Here is a 5,144-nt window from a genome sequence, read left to right as displayed (position 1 = left end):
GGGAACGGCCATGAATGCAGGTGTGATGGTCAGTGGAGGAGACATGCTCACCTGGGAACAGCCATGAATACAGGTGTGATGGTCGATGGTGCAGAAGACACGCTCACCTGGGAACGGCCATGAATGCAGGTGTGATGGTTGGTACAGGAGACATGCTCACCTAGGAACGGCCATGAATGCAGGTGTGATGGTTGGTATAGGAGACATGCTCACCTGGGAACAGCCATGAATACAGGTGTGATGGTCGGTGGTGCAGAAGACACGCTCACCTGGGAATGGCCATGAATGCAGGTGTGATGGTTGGTACAGGAGACATGCTCACCTGGGAACGGCCATGAATGCAGGTGTGATGGTTGGTACAGGAGACATGCTCACCTGGGAACGGCCATGAATGCAGGTGTGATGGTTGGTATAGGAGACATGCTCACCTGGGAACAGCCATGAATACAGGTGTGATGGTCGGTGGAGGAGACATGCTCACCTGGGAACGGCCATGAATGCAGGTGTGATGGCCGGTGGTGCAGAAGACACGCTCACCTGGAAACGGCCATGAATGCAGGTGTGATGGTTGGTACAGGAGACATGCTCACCTGGGAACGGCCATGAATGCAGGTGTGATGGTCGATGGTACAGAAGACATGCTCACCTGGGAACAGCCATGAATACAGGTGTGATGGTTGGTACAGGAGACACGCTCCCACAGGGAGGGAAAGGCTGAGCATATCTATTGTCTGTGCTGAACAAGCATCCAGAGCCAGGGTTCTTGTTACTTGAGAAAAGTAAGTCCGTGTTGACATAAATCATCACTTGTGAGAATTTTGTTGTTGTTACTTAAAACAAGAAGCGCCCTAACAAATTGAGCAGTTGTATAGTCTTTTCACTGTTACCCCCTTGCCCACAGCGCACCTTGGCAACGTATTGAGAGACTTTGTAGTCTTACGAAAAAAAAATTGAGGTTTTTCAAATTGCAAAATTTTTGCATTAAGTTTTCTGGTATGACTTAGTTACAGGTGTATCTGAAGACTATAAATAAAATGTTTTAATACTATGTGTTAATGTTGTATTGAAGGAGCATGTATGTGCATGTATGTATGCACACACACACACAATTACTACTACTAAAACTCAGAATGCTAAGTACTCTGGATTTTCTATTCTCAGGGACAGGAAATTCACAATGGAAACTGAGCATTCATTAGTCTAATTAATCTTAATCAATAAAAACCCGGGAGTCAGATATTGGGGTAAAACCTGGAAGATGAGAGAACCAGGAGCAGTTACCAGTTGCTTCCTACCTGTCTCCTTCCCCATCCAAAAGACCGGAGATCCTGTTTCTGTCCCACCTTATCTCTCCCTAGCTGGAGTTAAAGGCAGGAGCCACAAGTGCTGGGATTAAAGGTACATGCCACCACTGCCCAGCTTCTATGGTTAACTAGTTCCACCCTCTGATCTCTAGACAAGCTTTATTTGTCAGAACATAAACAAAATATCACACAACAGGATCACCCCCATACAGCCCACCCACCCCCTTCCACCCCTACCCATCCCTATCTCCTGCCCCTTCCTATTTCCTGCCAAAACTCTGACTCCACTTGCTTCCTATTGGGTCTTCATTACTCCAAATTCAGGAAATTCATGGAGGAAATGATAAGCAAATAATACACAGTCTTTATCATATTATTTCCTCATGAGTATGTTTTGTTAATAAAACCACACACATATGTATATATGTATATGTATATATGTGTGTGTGTATATATGTATATATGTATATGTATATATATATATATATATATATATATATATATATATTTGTGTGTTGATGTAAGTATTCCTGTGTGTGACCAAAAAGTTGATTCCTGTTCAAGTTGACAATATCAAAACAAATCGCTGTGTTAGTGTGAATGACTGATCTGCTCTAGGGGAAGTCTCTCCACTGCCTTTCCCCAGAACCTTCCTTGTCCTTTCTGCCCACATCAGCTCATCCCCTGTAATCTTCCAACAGGGCTGGGACTCTCCAACACTGTGACGGAGCCCATCAATAATCTGATTGATGTCTCGTCCATGTCTCCATGGTCTCCAGAGACAAATACATCTCACTCAGCTTCCTGGCAGGCATTCTGTTTCCTTCCATCTTCAGATAGAATTCTTGCGGGTGGGTGGGAGCTCATTCCAGGAGCACATGCTCTGGACTACATTCTCCCACACCAAAGTTTGGACGAGCACCTGTCTGGAAGACACTTACTCTGCAGGTCCCCAAGGCATCTGTGATACTACTTGATAGAGGGTTACATTGAATTCCATGGCAAGACCTCTGCCTTTCACAAAGAACAATAATGCAGAGTCTCTTTGCAGAGTGACCATATAAAGATACAGATAATTGAGGAAGTGTTGAGGCAGGTTTGATTATGTATTAGTTTTTCTATTATTATTATTTATTTAAAGTGATTTTATCGCTCCGGTACACAGAAGAATGTAGGCCACTAGAAAAGAGACTGTGGGTGACTCCCGTTTCCAACTGGGCTGGAAAACTCGCTTAGTCCTATAATAGCAAACCAGTAGGTGAATCGTACTCTCTCTAGATGCAGCGGGATTTAGCATCCTTATCTTTCTGCTCCTCTCAAGATGCCTGGGGATAGCAATGGCTTTCCTAATCAAATGCAGAGAACCTTGGGGAGATCAGGAGCAAAGCCTTTGGACTTAAGGATTCTCGAGCTTTTATTACCAGTCCTGAGACAGACCTGCACCACACCATGGGAGTCCTTTAGGATCTCACCTATTTGCAAGGGAGGTGGGCTTTTCTTGCCCGGTTTGTAAAGTTCTTCCTTCACATATTAGATGCCAACTTCAGCTAGATGGGGATGCTCCAGAGGTAGAGCAACGCCAACTGGGACAGGCCCATTCCAGGAGCATGCATGTGACCATCATGGTGACAGTCTGGCAACAAAGAGAGTGTTAGCGTTTGTAATAAAACAATGTCTATATTTTTAATCTTTTGCATGAATGAAATATTTAACTATTAACAAATTCCTGTGAGCAGTTGTTGTTTGAAGACAGACATGATGCAATTGTTGCCTTTAAAGAAAATTGTATGAAATTATCAAAGGATGAATTAAATCAGTTTAAAAAATTTAAATGTCCTCCTTAAGTCTGTTAAATAGTAGCACAGTTGTCTAATTTTCTGGAGGGAAAAAATATTTCTGAGGCAACAAAGAGTTATAAAGTAGTTGGAAGGGGCTAAGTCCTCAGGTGGACAGGCACAGAACCTAAGGCAGCATGCTTAAGCCTTTCAAATGAGGGAAGAAGGAGGACGGGGAAGAGGGTAGGGAGGGCATGATGCTGCTCCATATGGATGCACTGGACAAAAACCATCTGGAACACAGCAGATGGTCTCGGGCTACAAGTCCTGCCAGGTCACAGGAGTCCTGGGATTTTCTCTGCTCTCTTAGGCAGGCCAGAAACACAATTTTTATAAAGTGTAATCCTGGTGATCACTTTTATCTTTGGGATGTAAACTGTGCATCCTTTAACTAAAGAAGGCGAAGGGGCCTCCTTTTATCCGTTCAACCTTGACTAACATCGTAGAAGAATAAATCTTTGTCGAAGGTGTTCTAATGGTCACCAAGAATTGGCAAAGCACTCTGTCAACCGTCTCCAGGAGATATGTAATGTAAAGAGTAATCTTAAGACTTCAAAGTGTAATAGATTTGAGGAGGTGAACATTTCTTTTATTTATCTGAGTTCCAGGACTATTCTAAGATTTCCTTGGGGGAAACGTTAGAGAAGGACAAGAGGTAAGGCATGGGTTCCACGGGCTTCTGAACCCCCAACGAGAGACACACTTCTATAAAACCAGCACCTAGTGCTCTTGGGAAAGGCCAGCCCTGAAAGGATCAGGCCAAGGAGTTATCCGTCTCAGCAGTGTGTGTTGCCTGCGGATCTTAATGGAACCTGTACTTCTGCAGATAGGATTTTACTGTTAAAAATGGATTAAGACAAGATAGGCTCCACAGAAGCTGTGGGCAGTGCCCTCTCACAATGCAACTGGACTTGCTAAAGCCAACTTTGACCCCTCTATGAAAAAAATGAAAATAAGACATGAGCACTCAATGGGAACTATCTGATATGAAACCATTGGATTCTGAAGTACTTTGTAAAGGAAAGGGAGAGATCAGAGAGAAGGGAAGAAAGCAATGTACTGTTGGAACCCCAATCTCGGGAGGAGAGCATTCTTTATTCAGGGAAAGGAGGAAGGAAATCAAGTTGAAGGAAGAACCTTTTGCTTTCCCTTGGGCTGTAAGACTGGGTGCTCCAGGGAGGGAAAACTAAGCCAGTGCATTGGAGAGAAGGAGGAGGATGTGATGTGGGATGTCCTTCTGTTTAAATGTTGCTCTTATTGGTTAGTGAATAAAACTGCTTTGACCTCTGACAAGGCAGAATATAGCCAGGCTGGAAGAGATAGAGAGAGAGTATACAGAGTCAGAGAGACACCATGAAGCTGCTGAAGGAGAAAGACGCTGCCGCTGGAACCTTACCAGTAGACCACAACCTCGGGGCAATACACAAATTAATAGAAATATGTTAATTTAAGTTGTAAGAGTTGGTCCACCATGGGGACTGTATTCTTAAATCAAGAGCCAAAATAAGTTCACTTTTGTTATAGCAACATTATGTGGGAGGCCCCCTCTGTATGCTGTGATTACCATTAATGAATAAAGAAACTGCTTTGGGCCTGTTGATATGGCAGAACTTAAGTAGGCAGAGAAAACTAAACAAAATGCTGGGAGAAAGAAGACAGAGTTAGGGAGACGCCATAGAGATGCCAAAAACAGACACTGGGAATTTTACCCAGTAAACTACAGCCTCATGACGATACACAAATAAATAAAAATGGATTAAACTAATAAGAGTTAGCCAATAAAAAGCTAGGAGCTAATGGGCCAAGCAATGATTTAATTAATACAGTTTCTGTATGTTTATTTCAGGTGTAAGCTAGCCGGGCAGCTGGGAAGAACAAGCGATCCCCTCCCTCCAACAGCAACAAGCATAGTAACCAGTATACCCTGCTTTCTGGAACCACTTAAACATCAGGGGTATGTTATATTGTGATCCATCATTGTCATGTCAGTTGGTCATCTTCTAGG

At 43.5% G+C, this 5,144-nt stretch overlaps 1 pseudogene; it reads right to left on the bottom strand.

Moving 5' to 3' along the window:
* Positions 1-424: 424 nt before the first annotated feature.
* LOC121433163 lies at positions 425-2,917 on the bottom strand (annotated as a pseudogene).
* Positions 2,918-5,144: the final 2,227 nt, after the last annotated feature.

The sequence above is a fragment of the Microtus oregoni genome, unplaced genomic scaffold, assembly GCF_018167655.1.
Source record: "Microtus oregoni isolate MIOR12 unplaced genomic scaffold, Mior012 000037F_ref0000500, whole genome shotgun sequence".
NCBI lineage: Eukaryota > Metazoa > Chordata > Mammalia > Rodentia > Cricetidae > Microtus > Microtus oregoni.
This window is presented reverse-complemented; position numbering and strand designations above follow the sequence as displayed.